This window comes from Schistocerca gregaria, chromosome 11, assembly GCF_023897955.1.
Source record: "Schistocerca gregaria isolate iqSchGreg1 chromosome 11, iqSchGreg1.2, whole genome shotgun sequence".
Lineage (NCBI taxonomy): Eukaryota > Metazoa > Arthropoda > Insecta > Orthoptera > Acrididae > Schistocerca > Schistocerca gregaria.
Genome location: NC_064930.1, coordinates 77763270 through 77786463, shown reverse-complemented (window position 1 = coordinate 77786463; position 23194 = coordinate 77763270). Strand labels below are relative to the sequence as shown.

The window sequence follows — 23194 nt, the reverse complement described above, 5'->3', positions numbered from 1 at the left end:
AGATTGCTTGCAGCTAATTGAACTTTATCCGTTTCTTAAAATGTTGACCTTTGTTATTGTTGAAACTGTTTCCACTGTTTTGTGTTAGAACTTGAACCTTGAATGATTTTGTTCGTCCATCTATTCAGGCATGGCCCACTGGATAGGGTGGAAAAACCAGGGATAGACAGACAAACCTCAGCCTTTGTCTTACATTCGTCATGTGGCGCCGATGAGATCGACACCAACATTGATATGCATTCATCTTTGGACTCTAAGCATTATCTTCGGCTGTTCCGCCATGTTATTTGTGATCCTTGTATGTGTTAAGGTTAATAAATGAACTATTGCTAAATGGGTGTGATTATTGGTGCAACCAACCCGGTAGTCATCCTCACTGGTAACTCCGAGTTGTAATGTCTTCCGTTTTCGCCATTTTACTGTGTCCATGACCTCTGTGTCGGTTATTTTTGCGTGTATTACATCGACACAGCATTTGAACAATGACTTTGGCCCAGCGCCTAATGCCAGATTTTGTGATCGACATGCATCGGGCAATGTACACACACCAGGACTGCAACACGATGCCTCTCACTCGATGATTCTGCCGATTTCGCTAGATGTTTTCAAGATGGCAGTATTAATCGAGGTTAGGAGTGCGCATGACTCTGGCTATCATACGCCTTTGTTCCCGCCACATGTGGCCTCCCTCATCGACTGTACAGTTACCTCTTACAGATCTCCGTGCAGTGTGGGACCAATGCCGAATTCTTCAAATGCTTCGTCAGACAACCGACTACCACCACGACAACAATTTGCCACGCCGCAATCCCTGCAGTACCACACGGATACTTGCCATGTGGCCGGAAGTGCTTCGTTCACAGGTCTACCTTCTCAACATCCGACCACACCTGCGCCTGCCTCGATTCAGCATCAGCATGTGCCTTCCTACTTCCATACCTCAGCCTGCAACTGGAACAATAACTTGTTATCTGTGCCTGACCTCCACCTCCATCCCACTGCTACGTCTCAGTGTTTTGTGCCACGACATTCACCTTATCTGCACACCGGTTTGGGTGGAGTGACTATGAACAGTGAACATTCACACATTCCATCCCACGTTCAACATCATTTCCCATACTGTGCTTCTGGACAGCCCACACCTCCGCAGCCTTCCTGCAACACAGATGGCCCCAGCTATGATCATACGTTGAGCTTTCCGCGGACTAACACGCATTCTCAAACATTGAACATTTCTCACCTGTTGCCCCTGCACCGGCTCTAGTTGAGCTTCCGCTACCATTCTCGGCACATCTCAGTGCCTCATCCGCATCGGTCTGCCGCACCGCGTCAATCCGAACACACCTGCAACGCGTTGAGCTTCCGCAACTGCAATCGACACATTACGGTGTCTCACCCACGTTGGCCTTCCGCGTCGCTAAAGATCATGCTCAACTACAACGTGTCACCTTCACGCTGCCACCTGAACAGCCGTCGTTGCCACAGTCCCTGGAGGCACACACTCCTGGAATACTACAGCAACAACAGCTCTATTCAGGCAGTGCCCTGACAAACTCAACTCAACCTGTTCTTCCGAACATTCTACAATGCTTACTGATTCTGCCGCCGTTCAATCCCGACAGAGCAACAACCTGGTTTAAAATTGTGGACAAAGTGTTCAACAATTACAAACTTGACAAGCAAACCAGGTTTCTGTGCCTCATTGCCCACCTGCACGACCAGGAGGACTTGATTGCTGACCTGGTTGACGCCCTGGACTCATCTACCTGGTACACTCTAGCCAAAAAGACAGTTCTTCATCGGCTTGCACGCTCAACTGAGGCAGCAATACGGCTAGTGCTCCGCGTCAAGCAACTACCCAACAACAGACCTTCCCAGCTCTGGAGACGGCTACGTGCCTGGGTCAGCGCTGATCTGCTCTCTGACACAGCTCTCCTTGCCATCTGGTCAGGTAAATTATCTCCTCACATCCACTTTGCTCTGGCTCATAGGTCTCCTGAACCTGTTGAGCAAAGAATGACAATTTTTGACAAGATACATGATGCATCACTGCTCTATTTCGCCAGCCACTGCCTACCTGACAAGTCTCAGGTTCAGGCTCATTGCCCTGCGTCTGGATGCGGCAGGGGCCGTACTGTGCTGACCATTCTGCTTGTTCAGGGAAGCAGTAAACAAGCAACTGGAATGTCACCGGCTCCAGCCACAGTCATGCCTCTTCCTGAAACTGAACCTGCTGCGGCCGCCGAACCTTGGCCACTGCCACTGGCAATGAACTTTCTGCAGGAAATGGAACTGCACTACCCATGCTGTTACTTCCACACTGGTTTGGTGAGGCAGCACGGAACTGCAGACCACCCTTCTACTTCCCAAATGCCAATCACAGGTAGGTCTGGGTGGCGTGTCCTGTGCACAACATGACAGGCACCCTCCAGTGCTCCATTCTGTCCAGGAACGGCCAGATAATTGCGGACAACTTTACGTTATAGACATTTTGTCGGGATACCTTTTCCTGATGGATGCAGGCGCCGATGTTTCGCTGCTGCCTACGTCCTTAGCGTCATCAAATATCCACCCTCATCATACTTCACTGCAAGCCATTAATTCAACTAAACTACAATGCTCGGGTTCAATTTCTCATGTCGTCTCACTCTCCACAAAGTGCAAACTCGAGTGGATTTTTTAGTGTGCAAAGTTGACGAACCTATACTAGGCATTGACTTCTTGCGACACCACAAACTTTCATCGGATTTAGTGCGAACCACCGTGTCTCATCATCCGTCCAAGACTCACTTCCCTGTGCTCCATCGAGCAACACCCCACCCCTGTGACACATCGGTCCAGGCTCATCTCATCCGCACATGCTCATCTCTGTCGATGACATTACAAGAAACCATGCACAAGTGCTTCTTCAAGCTTGAACGCGTCACTCGCCTACACAAGAAAACTTCGAGCTCTCCCTCCGGCTCCACGAAACACAGCTCCAGTTCTCCGATGCAGCAAAGGAATTACAGACACTACAGCAAGGACAAATCAAGGTCAGTAAGTGTGCCGAATCTGTTTGCAATCCCAGCAATCAAGCCTCTGTGTGTTTATCTCCCACTACCCCTTGCAACTGTGCTATCAAGACTGCCATAATGTGTACTGACAGTTCCGCAGGGCCACACCCTCCTAACACGGCAGTGTTTGACACTCGGCTGGACGCAGGTGCACATGTGTGACTGAGTGTCACATGTTCCCGATCTGATGGCTCCTACCCTGCCCCTCACAGACAGAACCTCAAACTATGCAACTTCAGCTCCTGTGTGCCGCCGTGCGACCGCCACTGACAACACAAAGAGTGCACTAGCACCAAGCGTTTCATCCGTGGCCGCGCTACCACGGACCGCGCCCTCGGTCAATAGACCCGCTAACGGCTCACGAGCTCTACCGACCTCACTCGACCATGGTGCCACTGCTTTGGGCTGGTGGCCATCTTGTCGCATTTACTCCTGGTACACTTCGCCGCCTCGGCTGCTGCCGGATCCGCCGAGTGGCTCCGAACACCACGACCACGCCTTGCCTGCCCCGCCCGCCACACATTGTAAACAAACCACCTCTCGTGCCACTGGCAACATTTCTGTCGTCACCAATGGCATGGTTCACAAGCTTCACCTCACGCCAGGTCCCCCGATCTCCAGTAAACCACGTTGACTTTTTCCCAAGCGCCTCACCGACCTTAAAAATCAGGCGTCATTGAACCCTCTGCCAGCAGCTGGTGTTTGCCCATACGTATGACAACCAAGAAAGACGGGTCCTGGCACATGTGTGGAGACTACCGTCGACTAAACACACGAACAATTAATGGACACCTACCCCGTACCCAACATAGCTGACTTTACCAGTTCCCTCGCAGGTGCGACTACATTTTCTGTCATTGATCGCAAACGGGCCTACCACTAGATCCCCATGGCACCTGAAGACATCGAGAAGACAGCAATCGCCACCCCGACTGGATTATTTCAGTTTCGATTCATGCCCTTCGGTCTGAAAAACACAACCCAGAACTGACAACACTTCATCAACGAAGTGCTATTTGACATAAAATTCTGCTTTGCATATCTTGATGACAGTTTTGTGTTCAGCTCCTCCATCGAGGACAACATCCTACATGTGCAAACTGCTATGAACACTCTTGCGGCAGCAGGCATCGATATCAACCAGGACAAATTGCAGCTACATCAACCCGCTGTCACTTTTCTTGGTTTTCAGGTCTATGCCGATGGCATTTCACCGCCCCATGAGGAAGTACAAACAATACTGAACCTACCCAGACCTTTGCAATTCAAAGAGCTCCGACACTTTCTGGGGACGGTTAATAATTATCGCCCACTTCTACCTCGGGCTGTAGAGACTCAGGCTCCACTGACGGATGCCTTGGCAGGCACCAATACTTCTGGATTTCGGCCCATTCCATGGACCCCTGCTATGACTACACTGGACTCGTATTCTGGAGGATGATGGTTCAATCCCACGTCTCGCCATCCTGATTTAAGGTTTCCGTGATTTCCCTAAATCACTGCAGGCAAATGCCAGGATGGTTCCTCTGAAAGGGCATGGCCGACTTCCTTCCCCATCCTTCCCTAATCCGATGAGACCGATGACCACGCTGTCTGGTCTCCTTCCCCAACCTGCTATGACTGACTCTTTCACTGCCCTCAAAAATCTTCTTGCCGAGGCCTGCACCATCGCGCATCCTCATCCCAATGCACAGCTTTTCATCACCACAGATGTGAGCGATACTGCCATCGGCGCTGTCCTTAGCCAGACAATCGATGGCCAAACTTTTGCTCTACAGTTCTTCTCGTACAATCTCACCAATGCACAATGGAAATATTCCACATTTGACAGGGAGTTGCTCGCAGTCTACGAAGCGATTAAGCATTTTAAGACTGATGTTGATGGACGCCCTTTCTATGTTTTAATGGACCACAAACCACTGGCTGTGGTCATTACAAACCCGCCAGCTGACCCGCCTCCTCACCGCTTCAGATACATAGACTTCATATCTCATTTCACCACCAATGTCAGACACATAAAGGGTGCTGAAAATATAGTTGCTGATTTCCTTTCATGAGTCAACGCCGTCCATTCACTGTTAGACCTCTCTGAACTGCCCAACCTCCAACCCGTTGACGAGGAAACACACAACCTGATTTCAGACTCTACTTCTTCACTACATTTCATCCGCACCACCTTGCAGGGCATTTCTGGTGGGATCTGATGCGATGAAAGTACAGGCATGTTACGCCCCCTCATCCCAACCACACTCTGTCGAGCTGTCTTCTACGAATTGCATAATTTAGTCCACCCCGGTGTTCGTGTGTCTGCCCGCCTCGTAGCGGAGTGTTTTGTGTGGAGAAATGTCAACAAGGACTGCCAGCAATGGGCATGCTCCTGCATCATGTGCCAATGCTGCAAAGTACACAAGCACACTTCAACCCTCCCCTTCCCCCTCGGTGCCTTTTCAATCCCTCCTGAGCGTTTCCATCGTATTCACATTGACATTGTCAGCCCTCTCTCCCGCTCTAATGGCTTTCATTATGTTCTCTCGTCTATCGACTGAACAACTCGCTGGGTCGAGGCTGTCCCCCTCTCCAATATTACGGCAGAAATTGTTGCTCGAGCTTTCGTCGAGTCATGGGTATTGCGTTTTGGATGTCCAGCTATCATCATGACTGACCAGGGCAGACAATTTGAGTTGCCCCTGTTCAACAGGATTTGTAACATTTGAGGCATCCGGCGCATCAGTACCACAACATATCACCCGCAAAGTAACGGGCTAGTTGAGCGCTGGCACTGCACTTTCAAGCCGGCTCTTGAATGCCACGACTCTCTATGGACGGAGGCCGTTCCCCTTGCGCTACTCGACACTCGTGCGATCTATAAGGAAGACCTCAAAGGCACAATAGCCGAGTTCATATACGGCCAGAACATTGTTCTCCCTGGCAAACTTGTGAGCCCTCTCTCTCCCTCAGTCTGACTTACCTTCCTTCATTGACTGCATCAGATGCCACTTCATTAACCTCCATATCGCTCCACCTACCAGCCATTCCTTCCTTAAGGTTCATGTTCTGAAATCTCTGGACAATTGCGAGTACGTCATGCTCCAACACGACACTGTCCGTGCTCCCCTCCAACCATATACCGGGCCATACCGAGTTCTCCGGCACTCAGCCAACACCTATGACATCCAGATGAAAGATTCAGCTGTTACAGTCTCTCTCAACAGCTTTAAGCCTGCTCATGTCAAGTCTCCTTCTACCCCCCCCCCCCCCCCTTTCAGGCCACGACCATGCCACTCACTGTCGTGGCTCACGATGCTCCGACCACTCCCTCCACGTCAGACTTGCACACTCGATCGAGTGACTTCCAACTCCAATCGTTGAGCTCTTCTCCGACCTCACCCTCTACTCCGTTCTCACGCACTCCATCGAGAGACCATATATGCTCCCCACATCGAGCTTACCTATGATGATACCATCGCCGCTGGGCCCTTTGCCTTTCCCTTCAACCTCTCCACCATCGTCTGCCTCGCCCTGTCGAGGTTTCTCACGCTCCCCCCCCCCTCCCGTCTTGAATGTGCCCTCACTCGAGGTGTTTGTGCCTGTCCCCCCGGACATAATCCACTACATCTCAATAATACTACATGATTATACACTGTTCGTCGTGTGTTTCTCTTCATCCAGTGCTCACAACACAACTTCTGCCATTCCCTGCTACCTGGTGAAATGTGTTCCCCTCCCGACCTGGACATGCTTCGTGTGTTCACCACTCTCACTGGAGACATCATCGTTGTCGCTCCGTTCCACCCGCAAACCGCCGACTTACCTGTCGCCGCACGGCCAACACGCCCAGTTCGACGCCCGACTCACTTCAATGACTACCAGTTTTGGTGGCCGAGTCTTCCTTTGTGACATCTACCCACACAGCTCCCCAATGATGCTGTTGAGCTGGCCTTTGTCCGGCTCCCGCAGACCACCCCTGCCGACGCCATAGTCGCCCCCCCCCCCCCCTCTCGGCCTCTCAAGTGTACACCGTATAGTGGGGGGGGGGGGGGGGGAGGCTACGTGGCGCCGATGAAATCGACATCAACATCAGTATGCATTCATCTTTGGACTCTAAGCAATATCTTTGGCTCCTGGTAATCATCCTCAGTCACTTATTTTCACATGTATGTTAAAGCATTGTACATTATATGAAAACAGTATTGTGGTTTTTTATTAGGCTTTTTTGTGCATTTAGGTTTAGAAATAATATTTACATGCAAAAACTGTCATTATATTCAAATATGACTAGGCTATCAAATTATTTTGCTAAATTTTCATGCATGATAGTTAGTTAATAGTTCACATTATACAGATACTTGTATATTTTTTCCTTTAAGTAGTTAATAGTGGTTAATGGTGTGGGTTCCTGTAGTCATGTCCTAGTTAATGAACCACGGGCAACGTATGAGTGGCCAAGTAAGTGGTCCCGACAGTCGGGATACCAGTTACTTTGTAATAAGGCAGGGCATGTCGGACATATTCTGAGTCGTGGTCACCTTTGTGCTCATACGTCAAAGACTACCTAATCCACCGGTTAGTCCCTCAACCGTTAGGGGTAATACCCAGTGGGACTCGGGGCAAGTAAGGCTAGCAACCTGCTTCCCTGGTACTTTAAATATGATGCTGGCAACAATCAGAGCAAAATGCCTCGGACCTTTGGAGGTGACGGAATCCCACCTCTAACTGACAAAACAGGGACTCCGAAGATGTGACTTGGCAAACAAATGGTAATGAGATGGGGAGCTATTAATATCAATGGGGGCTACTCTGGAAAGAAGGTAGAGCTGGCACAGGCTGCAAGTAAGATGGGGCTGGACATTTTAGCTGTTAGTGACATTCGGGTAAGGGGTGAGAAAGAAGAGGAAGTGGGAGAATACTAGGTCTACCTGTCAGGAGTCAAAGCAGGAATAGCACAATGGGGTGTAGGGCTTTACATCAGGAAAGAAATGGAACCCAGTGTAGTTGCAATAAGGTATGTAAACGAACGACTGATGTGGATAGATTTGACAGTGTCTAGCAAGAAAGTTAGGATTGTGTCAGTATATTCGCATTGTGAAGGGACAGATCAAGATAAGATGAATAGTTTTTATGAGGCAATCAGTGATGTAGCTGTTAGAGTAAAGGACAAGGACAGTGTTCTGCTCATGGGTGATTTTAACGCCAGGATTGGAAATCAAACAGAAGGGTATGAAAAAGTTATGGGTAAATTTGGAGAGGATATGGAGGCCTACAGGAACGGGAAACAACTCTTGGATTTCTGTGCCAGTATGGGCTTAGTAATCACAAATTCCTTTTTTAAACATAAGAACATTCACCGGTATACTTGGGAAGGCAGGGGAACCAGATCTGTGATTGACTATATAATAACAGGTCAGGAATTCAGGAAGGCTGTGAGGGACACACGTGTATTCAGGGGATTCTTTGATGACACTGATCATTATTTAATCTGCAGTGAAATTGGGATTGTGAGGCCAAAAGCGCAGGTGGTCAGGTCCATATGTAGGAGGATAAGAATGGAGGAACTTCAGGATAAGGAAATCAGGCACAAGTACATAACAGCGATGTCAGAATGGTACCAGTTAGTTGAATGTAGTCAATTACAGTCATTGGAAAAGGAATGGACAAGGTACAGGGACACAGTACTAGAAGTGGCTAAAGAATGTCTGGGAACAGTAGTGTGTAAAAACAGGAAGAAGCAAACAGCTTGGTGGAATGACACAGTCAAGGCAGCCTGTAAAAGGAAAAAGAAGGCGTATCAAAAATGGCTACATACTAGAACTCAAGTAGACAGAGAAAGTTATGTTCAAGAAAGAAACAAAGCGAAACAGATAATTACAGCATCCAAGAAGAAATCTTGGGAAGACTTTGAAACAGGTTGGAGATTTGGGTCAAGCTGCTGGAAAACCATTCTGGAGTTTAATTAGCCGTCTTCGAAAGGGAGGTAAGAAGGAAATGACAAGTATTTTGGACAGGTCAGAAAAACTGCTGGTGAATCCTGTGAATGTCTTGGGCAGATGGAGGGAATATTTTGAAGAGTTGCTCAATGTAGGTGAAAATACGATCAGTAATGTTTGAGATTTCGGGGTAGAATGGGATAGGAATGATGACAGAAATAGGATCACATTTGAGGAAATGGAGGAAATGGTCAATAGATTGCAGTGCAATAAAGCAGCTGGGGTGGATGAAATAAAGTCGGAACTCATCAAATACAGTGGAATGTCAGGTCTTAAATGGCTACACAGTATAATTGCAATGGTCTGGGAGTCGGGACAGGTTCCATCAGACTGGAAAAAAGCAGTAATCACACCAATCTTTAAACATGGAAACAGAAAAGATTGTAACAACTACAGAGGTATCTCTTTAATCAGCGTTGTGGGTAAAATCTTCCCAGGTATTGATGAAAGGAAAGTGCGAGTATTAGTTGAGGACCAATTGGATGAAAATCAGTGTGGGTTTAGGCCTCTTAGAGGTTGTCAGGACCAGATCTCTAGCTTACGGCAAATAATGGAGAAGTGTTATGAGTGGAACAGGGAATTCTACCTATGCTTTATGGATCTTGAAAAGGCATATGAATGGGTTCCTAGGAGGAAGTTATTGTCTCTTCTACGAGATTATGGAATAGGAGGCAAACTTTTGCAAGCAATTAAAGGTCTTTACATGGATAGTCAGGCAGCAGTTAGAGTTGACGGTAAATTGAGTTCATGGTTCAGAGTAGTTTCAGGGGTAAGACAAGGCTGCAACCTGTCGCCACTATTGTTCATATTATTTATGGATCATATGTTGAAAACAATTGACTGGCTGGGCGAGATCAAGATATGTGAACACAAAATAAGTAGTCTTGCATATGCGGATGACTTAGTTGTAATGGCAGATTCAATTAAAAGTTTGCAAAGTAATATTTCAGAGCTAGATCAGAAATGTAAGGACTATGGTATGAAGATTATCATCTCCAAAACGAAAGTAATGTCAGTGGGAAATAAATATAAACGGATTGAGTGCCAAATAGGAGGAACAAAGTTAGAACAGGTGGACAGTTTCAAGTACTTAGGATGCATATTCTCACAGGATGGCAACATAGTGAAAGAACTGGAAGCGAGGTGTAGCTAATGCAGTGAGCGCTCAGCTACGATCTACTCTCTTCTGCAAGAAGGAAGTCAGTGCCAAGACTAAGTTATCTGTGCACCATTCAATCTTTCGACCAACTTTGTTGTATGGGAGTGAAAACTGGGTGGATTCAGGTTACCTTATCAACAAAATTGAGGTTACGGATATGAAAGTAGCTAGGATGATTGCAGGTACTAGTAGATGGGAACAATGGCAGGAGGGTGTCCACAATGAGGAAATCAAAGGAAAACTGGGAATGAACACTATAGATGTACCAGTCAGGGCGAACAGGGTTAGATGGTGGGGTCACGTTAGATGCATGGGAGAAGCAAGGTTACCCAAGAGGCTCATGGGTTCAGCAGTAGAGGGTAGGAGGAGTCTGGGCAGACCAAGGAGAAGGTACCTAGATTCGGTTAAGAATGATTTTGAAGTAATAGGTTTAACATCAGAAGAGGCACCAATGTTAGCACTGAATAGGGGATCGTGGAGGAATTTTATAAGGGGGCTATGCTCCAGACCGAACGCTGAAAGGCATAATCAGTCTCAAATGATGATGATGTAGTTAGTAATGTCTTTGTTTATTACAAATAAAAAATATAGTGTTTGTCCAGTTTTTCAGTTATCATTACAAGTTGTTACACATTTAGAAACAGTTTTGATGACATTAAATGTAGAACACTTCTGTCAAACTGTCAAGGTGAGCAGGGAGGCAGATCAATGCCAAGATCTGTGGATGTGGACAGGTACATGTTTGGGTAGGCTAAGATATCGAAGGTGGTCGAGTGGATGCAGGATGGACAGGTTGTGTTCTGTAAATAAGTTATACACAACTGCAACCAGTCACTTTTTGAATAATAATGCTTTATTCCATAAACCGGTTTTCAAACCTTTTCAGGTTCATCTTCAGATGGTTTTGGGAGGATCTGGGAAGTTATATAATTACTGGTAGTAGCATAATGCTTTCACAGGAGCTATATTAGTTTACACTGTAATATGCAAGTAGAAATAAGAAATCAGATCACCTGAAATTTATTATATCTCTTTCTCTCATGTTATCGCCATTAAAATACTTGCCCTTATATCGACTTCAACATATATAAAGAACAACAAATTACATCTCTGTACAAAGTAGGTTATGCCATGTCTTTCTGTGAAAGTGTTCTGGACATCAAAATGGAGGCAGACAGATCCGAAAAAAGCCGCCTATACTGTCACAGTAAGTAAAAACTAAATTTACGTCCATATCGACAGATAAGCTATAGTCATGGTGATACATTAAAGTGTGACCCATCTTTCTGCCATAGAACCAGCACACAGCATTATGCTACTACCAGTAATGATGTAACTTCCCAGATCCTCCCGAAACCATCTGAAGGTTTGAAAACCGGTTTATGGAATAAAGCATTATTATTCAAAAAGTGACTGGTTGCAGTTGTGTATAACTTATTTACATTCAATATCCAGTCACAGTTCTAAAATATCCGTAATGGATAAGCAAGGTTGTGTTCTTCCAGAAGTCGGGCATCTCATTAAATATGGATACATGGAACATAATCATTTTGCATTGGAGTTCAAGTAGCATACCATGAAGCATCAGCTGAAATAATGTTTCATTTGTATAAAAACTTTTACAAGGATGCATTGTTCATGTTGTTATTTTTTTTTTTTTCATGGCGAAAGTTTTTAACTTTATTTTGGTTTCTCCATTTTTGTGTTTTAGTGGTATTGTTCTACATGTTGTACATCTCACTGTGCCTCTCCATCTGCCTCTGCCCTTCCCCCCTCCCACTTCTCCCCTCCCCCTCCCCCTTTCTTTTACTTGCAGATATAATCTTACTTCATGCACTTGTTGAGTGTCCATTTTAGAGAATATCATACATGACATTCCCACTTCCTGTAAATGTTGCACGATCATGTAACTGGTCTAGTGCAGAGCATTGTTATTTTTTCACCTGCCTTAAGATGACTGGGTGTTTGTGTTGTCCTCGTCATTTCATCACCATTGATGAAAGTGGTGAGATTGGACTTAGCAAAGGTTGGGATTTTGTACTGTGCAGTTGAGTGCCACACAAACCATACCACCATCAGTATCATCAGCAGCAGCAGCAGCATTGTTGTTGACCCATGCTTTCACTCTGGACACAACAGTTAGCTGCAATTACAATGTTCACTTGTGAATGTAAACTTTTAATGTAACTTTTGAGTCCAGCACATCAGCTTTCATTTCACTTAAAGAGTTAGTTCACATGTTGCTGCACCTGCCCACCTGATTCAAAACATCCATTGAGGTAAATGTAAAACCTTACTTTGTATGGTCAGTTCAAGGTCTGTTGCCTTTGACATTGCATTTCCAACCATATACCACATAAAAACCTTCAGTTATACCATTACAGGTTCAAAACTATTTTCTTTAAACAAAGTCTAGAATAGCTTCCGTCATGTGCTGTGTGTAGCTGTTCACTTTATCATATTTCTTTTTGGTAAATAACTCATTTACTTGAAGGTCAGAATTGTTGTTAACATATTTACATTATGTACAATTTGGTTCATGACTAGTTTTCTCAGTTTTCAGTGCAAAATTGTTCTTGGCCTTATTTTATTGAGTTATGTGGCTGTGCTTTACGTAGGTATATCACATTCAAAGTGTGTTTCTGCCAGTAAAATTTATTAATTTAAGGAAACCGCTGTTCAAGACCTCTGTAAAATCTTTGTACATTGGAATACTGTGAACTGCAAAAGAAAAGGTAACTAGCATTATAAGAATCAAATCAATTTCCAAAGGCATTCAGTCATGCCAAAATTGAATGCACACTATCCACATGCAAATGCACAAAAGTTGATTTCCTAGTAACCAATATATACTGTCATCAGTTACTTAAAGCTACTAATAATGATTTCTTAACATATTTGGTACTTATGTACACATTTTATTTGAGTTCAGCAGATGGTAAATGTTTTCAGATTTGGCATCCTTTGATTATTTTTCACACATTTGACTACCTGTTGTCATGCCCTGAAATAAGAACTTTCCTGCCCACTATCTTTCCCACCTCTCCCACAGTGGTATTCTGCTGCCCACTGAACCTTCACAAATACTCATCTATCCCTACACAACTCCTGCTCCCAAACCCGTATTTCATTTCTCATATCCCTGTAATAGACCTAGATGTAACACCTGTCCCATACATGTTTCCACCACCACCACCTACTCCAGTTGTGTCACAAACATCACCTATCCCATCAAAGGCAGGGCTACCATTGAAACCAGTTATGTGATCTACAAGCTAAGCTGCAACCACTGTGCTGCGTTATATGTGGGGATGACAACCAACAAGCTGTTTGTCTGCATGAACGGCCACCAACAAACTGTGGCTAAGGAACAACTAGACCACCGTGTTGCTGAGCATGCTGCCTAATGCAATGTCAGTCATTTCAATGGCTGTTTCACAGCCTGTGCCATATGGATCCTCCCCGCCAGTACCATATTTTCTGAGTTGCGCTTGTGGGAAGTATCCCTGCAATATATCCTACATTACTGTAACCCTCCTGGCCTTCATTAGTCATTATCCTCAACCATCTAGCCCTTTTCCTGTTCCCAATCCAGCACTACACAGCTTTCTATTCCACCCAGTCTTTTTACTTCACTGCTTTTCTGCCATCCCCCCCCCCCCCCCTCCCCTCTCTCCTGCCCTTGTCTACCCTGCCCTCAGTCTGACCTTCTGTCTGCACCTAACTGCCCTACCGTCTCTCCACCTTGTCCCTGCACACTCCCCAACAGAACTTCACCATCCCCTACTCCTACCCTGCTATCCCTTCCACGCCCCACCCCACCCTCCTCCTTACCCCCACGCAGTTGCCTCTCCCATCGTGCACTGCTGCTGCTACTCATAGTCTGGCTTCAGCTACCAGAGACTGTGGTTATGTGTCTGTGATTTGCGTTTGCAAAGGCGTTGTTATCTGAAAGCTTATTTTGTGACAGTCTTTTTGTTGTGCCTATCTGTGACTCAGCACCTCCATTATATGGTGAGTAGCAACTGCCCTTTTCATAAAAATGTTGTAATGCTATTTATGTCTATTGCACACAGCGCAGGTGTATGCAAGCTCCTGCCTTAGTTACAGGTAATAGTGGACTGCTGTACGGTGAAAGAGATGTTTCTATAATACCCCAATCAACCTTCTTTCTGCTTTCTTTGCATGTTGCCTCTCTTTTGGTCCAGGGAATTGAGTAGATGGAATGATAATGTGTTTTCTGTGGTTTAACATGCATGTGATATACGCAACTCTTGATTGCACCTGGTTTTCAGTGAAAATTTCTAAATTTGATATAATAAGCTATTGACTTTACTTCTTTGGTCTTCACTTAAATAATCAGTGTAGGGTCTTGCCTTGTAATGTTGATTCCAAATCCTGATGACTGTAAAAACTGATTCTACATTTAGTGTCATTGGTATCTGCAGGAAGCTCCATATTATATGGTTAGTACCTGCAAACTTGAACTTTACCCTCTGACAAAATTTACCATGTTTTGTTTTCATTTTGATTAAGTCCTCAACCAGTATCCTACCATCAACCCTCATAAAACATTTGCCTACAGACAGGACAGTTTTTACAAGTTCCTCTTGCAGGAACCCAATTCTTAAAATGCAACTGGCTGACAAATTATTAATGACCAAGAATGTGTTTTGAAATGGTCCATTGCCTGTATCGATTTGATTTGGCACCAGTAGTGCCTGTCACTCTACAGTTTTGAAATGCTAATGTTGGATGTGTGCCCTTCTCACATATTTGCTTGTGCAGGCCAAGGGAAAAGACATTTGCAAATGCACTTGTATCAGTAATTACAATTGTACACACTTTTTATTCTGTAACAGGAAAAGCAGCCTGCACTACTGTGTCATACCATTCATTATGTGGGCTAGGATCATAAAATAACTCGTTACTTGTATCTTGCCCATTACTGTACCTGATTAAATTGAGTTGTTCACCTGTATTGACACATATGCAACTGCGGACCACTATATGAGGCCACGACTTTAGTTTTACGAGTTACTTGTTGTCGGTTGGTTGTTTTCACTCACTTCTATTCATCATACTGGTTGGTTTTCTGGCCTTCTGTTCGGAACGGTGTTACTGCTTCTTCCTTGTCCTAGACTGGGATAATGCTGACTAACATTCTGGGACATGGAACTTTGTTGTTAATTACTTTGTGAGTTGCCAAGTCTCTCCTGATTTACTGTTGTTGTTTTTGTTCCTATAACTATGGTTCTATCTTTCATCATATTTTCTTTTTTTTATTAATGGTGACATATTGACACCCTGATTGGCTTGACTATGCTTTAAATTTTGTTGTGGGAATAATATATAATTACCATTTTTATTGCCAATATGGTTACTATTATGGTTACTGCACTGTTGATGATTTCCCCTGCCTGAATGGCTAACATTTTCATGGTTATAGGTTTTTTTCTCTTCATGAAGCAAATCAATCATACAATCGAATTAAGCACAGTCATGAATTGCTCAATACCTGTGTCTCTTGCATGTACATCTAGATCTATACTCTGCAAACCACCATGAAGTGCATGGCAGAGAGTATGTCCCATTGTGCCAGTTATTAGGGTCTCTTCCCATTCCGTTTACATATGGAGCTAGGGAAGAATGATTGTTTGGATGCCTCTGTGCAGGCAGTAATTGTTCTAGTTGCATCATTATGATCCCTGTGTGAGTAATACATAGGGGATTGCAGCATATTCCTAGAGTCGTCAATTAAAGCCGATTCTTGAAACTTTGGTAATAGACCTGCTTGGGATAGTTTCTTCAAGAGTCTATCAGTTCAGTTTCTTCAGTGTCTCTGTGACTCTCTCCCATAGATCAAACAAACCTGTGACTATTCGAGCTGGCCTTCTCTGTATACATCTAGTATCCCAGGTTAGTCCTATTTGAATAATGTAATAGCATTTTCCTTTAAATGCAGAGGCAGTTTCCCTTTCAGTATGTGCATTACATTTTTGCTTGATACTGCATCAACCCAATAGTTGATTTTGTTTATATATTTCTCGAAGTACCTATGTAAAGTCCCTGTTTACTGTTTTAACATTGTGGGTTTTATACTTTTCTCTCATTGCCAAATTTAGAAAAAACTGTAACAGTGAAACGAGTCAGGAACTTTAGCCAACACAATGTGAATACATTTGTATCAAGGCTAAATGAAACATCCTGGTCTTTCAGCAAGCAGAACTCAGTAAATACAAACTACAATGCTTTTGGATCAGAATTCATGAGTGTTTTCAATGAATGCTTCCCCTTCATAACATCACGTGACAAAAACTGTAAAAATAACTCATGGATAACTGAAGGCATCAGGATATCTAGTATTAGAAAGAGGAAACTGCACATGCAAGCAAAGAACAGCCGTGATGCAGAGTTTGTCAGCTATGTAAACAAATACAAAAGAATATTTGGTAGAGTAGTTAAACAGGCAAAACAAATGGCGAACAGTAAGTACATATCAGATGCCACAAATAAATCAAAAGCTGTATGGCAAATTGTCAGGAGTGAAATAGGTGCAGAAAAAACAAGAAGTTTTAGTCATAAATTAGAAATAGATGGGGAAATGATTACAAACTCCAGACATATTTGTGAAGAATTCAACAGGTATTTCATAAATTCTAACAAAATTGACAAACTCCCTCCTCCACATGTAAGTCCCAATATAATGCAGCACAGATCAGTAGAATTTAAATTCACTAAGGTATCCTGCTACGAGGTGGCTAACATTATAAAATTCCTAAAAAAATCTCAAATCTGTGGGCTGGGATGAAGTCCCAACAAAAATAATAAAGGCGGGATGTGATAATATTGCACCCCAACTCTGTCACATAATAAATCAATCGTTTGATGAGGGCTGCTTTCCGGATAGGCTGAAGTATGCGGAAGTTCGACCTTTTCACAAAAAGGGCAGACAAGAGGAGATAGGAAATTTTCGCCCAGTATCAATATTACCAATTATTTCTAAAATATTTGAGCGAGTAGTTTGTAACCAACTAGAGAAATATAACAAAGAACATAACATTATTCTTAATAATCAGTATGGATTCAGGAAGGGCCGAAGAACTGTGCATGCTATTAATGAACTAATCACTAAAATAAGCAAATGCCTCGATAACAAGGAGAGTGTATCCGGTATCTTCTGTGACCTGAGTAAGGCATTTGATATGGTAAACCATAAGCAGCTGCTCCTCAAATTAGCTTCTTATGGCTTCCATGAAAAATCTTTAAATTGGTTCCAGTCGTATCCCAAAAATAGGAAACTGAGAGTAGTTATACAAGATAAGGGTAAGAAAGCTTGCTCTAGTTGGAAGGAAATACAAGCAGGAGTCCCCCAGGGGTCCATACTAGGCCCGTTACTATTTCTATATTATATAAATGACATGCCAGGTAAGGTAACTTCAGATACGATTCTGTTTGCAGATGACTCAACAGCAGTAGTCTGCTGCAAAAACACTGAAGAATTAGCACAGAAAACAAAACAGACTCTTCAAGAACTAGAAAGCTGGATAAATAATAATGCTATGAAACTAAACTTAACAAAAACACAAATTGTACAATTCAGGACCAAAAAAACTGTTGAATATGTAACAAAGTTAAGTTATGAAGGCAGAGAACTGATAACTGCAGATTCTGTCAAATTTCTGGGAGTGACCATAAATAAAAACTTGACATGGACTAATCATGTAGATTGCTTACTGAAACGGTTAAATAGTTTTGTTTACGCAATGAGGGTTCTGAACAAAGTAATTGACTTAAGTGTTAGGAAAATTGTGTATCATGCATATTTTATATCAGTTGTAAGATATGGTATAATTTTTTTGGGGAGTTGAAAAAGGAAGCCTCCTCAGAGTGTTCAAGCTACAGAAAAAAATCATCAGAGCTATGACTGGAACAAACAATAGACAATCATGCAAACCCTTATTTGCAAGCCTTGACTTACTGACAGTTCCTTCCATGTTTATATACGAAACACTTCTCTTTGGTTTAAAAAACCCACATCTTTTTGAGGGAAACTCATTTTCACATTCTTATGAAACAAGGCACAAACAAGATTACATGTTACCTTGCCACAGGTTAACATTATTTGAAAATATGCCATATTATATGGCTTTGAAGCTTGGCAATAAAATCTGTTCAAAGTTGAAGGACTGCAAGCTAGAATCCACTTATGCAAACACTAAAAAGTACTTAAAAAGCAAATGCTACTACAGTGTGGATGATTTTATAAACAAGGAAGGCAAGTAGGAGATATTCATGTGCTTGGTTTTCCTGTTTGTTCTACATTATGTTCGATGTGTATGCTTATGTTCCCTTTTAATGGAGGTATATGTTCTTTTTATATGTGTCCATACTTATAAACTATGTATCTAAATATCTAGATGTAAACATATATACTACTATTAAGAAAGTATGTGGTCTTTGGAGTATGTCTATATTTATAAACTCCAGAAACAAACATGATAAATACTTTAAAAGAATGATTTCAAACCACTGTGGAAATGTTAAGAAAAAGGAAGAACTCTAACATGTAATTATCTTTTTATGTTGTTATGTGCTTGTGGGAGCATCCACAATGCATTATTTTAATGTATCTTGTTGTAGTTGTTGTAGGTATACTTAGGTAGGCATAGAATTATTCATTGACGAGTCACCAATGTTTCAATCGAATGATTGTATATAACATGTCATGTGACAATAAAGATTGTATTCTATTCTATTCTATTCTTCTTTTCCCAAGTGTCCCTAAATACAGGGAAACTGGTATTTAGCTAGAAAATCTCTTTCAAATTGTTCATAAGAATTGCATTGATTTATGATATCAGATTCTCAAAGGGCTCCATCACCCTATATATGCATGCTTCTAAAAAACTGTATTTTTTGTGTGTCAGTCCATACTTAAAGTAGCACACCATGAAAGCTTTCCACAAACACAACAGTGTCTGGATGTTTCTTTTTGAGTACAAAAGCTTGGAACTGCCAGTGCTTTAAAAGACTTTCTTGAAGCAGAACTGAGGACAAAACATACGCCACCTCCATCTCACATTGGGAGTGGTTTACATACTGACTAACATTCTTACTTTCATCACAGTATAGTGTCCTGGGTTGCAACAAAGTAATATTTGTTGTTAACACTGTCTACTCCAGCCATAATCTTGCCCCCCCCCCCCCCCCCCTACTATAATGTGCGTTGCATAATTCCTGCTGCAGCTTGCTTGCTTGAGCTACTACTACACTTCCCTTCCATTGCAATAGTTCATGAGTAAGCACAGACTTAAGTTTACGTAATTCAGTTTTTATCCCTGTGCCACCCTCGCTGTGATTGTCTACAACACCTGTACTCACATTCTGTTCGACAGCTGATAGTTCTTTTTCATGTAACCAAGTTAATTTAATTTTGTTACTTTGAGCAGTTAGGCACTCAGTGATTTGTCATTTTCATGCAGCCAGCTAATGAAATTATTTGTCTGACTGCTCTGATTAGAAAGCTACTGCAGGGTACTTTGTAATTCAGACTGAGTGTCTTTTAATACCTTGACATATGATTTAATTGTGTTACCACTACTGGTAAACCTCTACATGCAATTTTTAGATCTGCTAATTCAGTCATAACTGTTTCTAAGTTTTATTTTTAAGCTAACAAGATGAGTAGACAGTTCATTTGATAAACGCTTGAAATTGTTAGTCGTTTGCTGTTGAATCCCATTACTGTCTTGTACTCTTCGTTCATTGGTAAAACATTCAAAACTTCCTTCCTTTTGCTGTTGAATATGTGTACTGATTTGTCCCATTTTTTCATTTGCAAAACGCTCAGAATTTTGATTCAGTTTTGTTGTCTGTTCTTTTGCACGGTAGACAAAATTTTCATTCATTTGTACCTTTTGTTTGTTCATCAGATGGACGAAATTTTGTTTTAATAATGATGCTAATCCTTTGTATAATTCTGCAGATGGACCTAATGATGGGCACGGTAATACCACTTTCTCTTCAAATTCTACTGGTAGTTCTACATTACTCATAATAGAACTTGTGCTTTTTATCGCTCAGTCTGGAATTTCCTGCTAATTGGCATTTAATTTCAGATCATTCGTATCTGCTTCTTCTAGATGTGTCTGAATTATTCCTGCTGTTCCCATTTCCATTAATTAAAATTATGTTATTAAATTTGAAATTGACACTTATTCTCCCTACAGAAGCTACCAATAGTATTTATTCTGTTAACAAAGTAAAAAAACCAGATTCAACATGATCCCCTAGACTTCCCAGAACCCTGCCATCTTGTGGTGCACAATGCAGTTTGGGAATTTCTGATAAAATTCACTTCAGCTAAATTTCCTATAAAGAAGGGCCACATTCATCCACTTTTGGCTTTCCAACAACAGAGCACAAAGATTTTGTTACCATCTCCAATTTGAACTAATACTCGAGTTAAGTATGAACTCCAATAATACGCAAACTTAAGGTTACGTTAATGATTTATTGAAAATCCAATATTTGTCAGCAACACTATAAGAAGAACTGGAAAATAGGTCCTTTTGATTTATTGTGATTAATTTGCATGAGGGACAGGAATAAATACTGCTGTTATCACTGTGTTGGATAGATCTCTGAAATTAGCTGTGGCCCACAGTTTGTTTGGAGAACAATACATTTGGGAGTTTTATTTGTGCGCCCACAAGCAGAGATAATATTCTCCCTTCAGAAAACATTATTCAGAAAGGTTATCAGACATCAGAAAATAAATATGATTGCGGGTTCTAATGAGTGTGACAGTTAAATGATAATCATGCACAATGTGGCACATAAAAAGATCGTGAATCAAACAAAAACTTTCCATATTTAAATATTTCCCTTTCTGTTACTGGTATTTGTTTACTACACTTTTAACTGAACAGATGCTTAAATAACTTAGTCTATACGCAGAAAACATTTTTTAGATGTTTTAATGTGAAACAGGTTCTACGAAGCTTATATGTATTGATGCAGCATAATGACAATCTCATATTGCTAATAATGAGAATGGTAGTAACATAAGTAAGATAATGAAGAGAGAGAGAGAGAGAGAGAGAGAGAGAGAGAGAGAGAGAGAGAGAGAGAGAGAGAGAGAGAGAGAGCAAGGGTGGACAGAAACCAGGAGCAAGAACAAGAGATCTCTTCACACTATTATTACATGTCTGTATACAGTACTTCAATACAATTATCTCGGTAATTATTCCAAGGTTCATCCATCACTTCATTAAATAAATGCTTGTCAGAATAAAATTAAATATTATTCTACTTAAGCTTACTAGTGCTATCATTTAATAATTATTCCCCTTGATATGGGGGAAAATTCTTTAAGAGTAGCTGTGATGCCACAGACAGATGTCCATGTTCATACCATATTTAACGCACTTTGGCACATGTAATGCACTTTTCTCTTTTATAAAAACTAAAGCTGACACATGAATTCATAGAAATTGTGTTAGTTAATAATAAGCCTCCATGAATGTTGTGTACATACATCATAGTGTACATAAATTATGAAATATGAAGGAGTGAGGGGAGGGGGCAAGGGCACTACAAAACTTATGCATAAATAACCATGAATAATAATGTAAACAATAACCCTGTCCTAGCAATAAGTGTTTTACTAAATTGCATGTCAGATAGCAAGCCAATTTATCACTATGGAGTAAATTATTGTCCTACTGTGTGAATATGTTAATTGTAGAATACTTATGCATTAAAGGAGACCAATCATCGACAGGCAGAAGCGTCGGGTTGTCAACAGGTACACGGAAAAAGAAAGAAAACTTGCTAGCTTTTGGTGTTATCCATTTACAACCTAGATTAAACACACACACACACACACACACACGGCACTATATAGTGCCAACTGGACTGACAGTGTGAGTGCTGTATTTTGGTAGGCTGACAACTGACAAGTTGTGGTGGGAGTAGTATCAGGTGTGGCAGGTAGAGGGAGAGGGAAGCGGGAGTCAGGGGGAGGTTTTGGGGGTGGGTGCCTTGTGGCTCATAGGAAGGCAGCTAGTTTGCAGGCTAGGAATGTGGATGGGAGGGGTGGCAGACATACAATCCCTGTGGCAAGTGGCGGGAGTGGGAATGACATAGAGATGTTATGGAGATTGGCTGGGCTACAGAACACCACTTTAGGAGGAGTGGGAAGGATTTTGGGTTGCAGCTCCCTCATTTTACGGCAGGATGAGAGATAATCAGTCACCCTTACAACACATCCTGCACTCCTGTAATCATCCTGTCCATAGCCTCCAGTAACTCACTGTCCCTGTAGCCGCCACTGAACTGTTTCCCCTTCCTCCATCCTGTCACCCCTCCAAATTAACATGACGTGCAGCGTGTGCCCACTCTCCACTGGTTGATGATAATTGTGCATTATATGCCTAGCCCGCATACCTGCTCAGTCTCCTTCCCCCATTCCTAGTTGGCAAACTGAATGCCTCCTTCCAAACCATGAGACACACCCCTCTCCCTGACTCATGCCTTGTTATGCCTCACAAATAGAAGTCTAATTTAGTGCATAGTTCTAAGAGAACTCGGATTGCAATAGTTACTCAGACCCAACAAATATTGGAACAGACTCATCTGCTGGATGCAGAATGTCGTGTGGCATTAAGAGATAGAGAGACACAGAACAATCGTAAGCCTATTGTATTTTAGATGGTGAACATTACATCTCTTAAACAGCTTCTGAAGTGCTTAAAGACTCTCGGCAGGGGCAACATTTAAATGCTGTATGACAAACAGAGAGACATCATGCCTATAGATGTAGAATATGGGAGGCTTTTATTGGTGGTGCGTTCAAATATGAGCCATATCTACACCACTATATAACCAGATATATTATAAATTAATAGCTAACTTACTCATGAACACACATTGTAATGAAACTACTGATGTGACCACAGCCACGGGTAAGAGCTAGTATCGTATACTAC

The 23194-nt window shown here is 42.5% G+C and overlaps 1 protein-coding gene across 1 annotated transcript in view; it reads left to right on the top strand.

The window, feature by feature from the left end:
- The window catches only part of LOC126295032 (plasma membrane calcium-transporting ATPase 2-like), a 606942-nt gene that overhangs the window by 58552 nt on the left and 525196 nt on the right, over positions 1–23194 (top strand). The window lies entirely within an intron of this gene.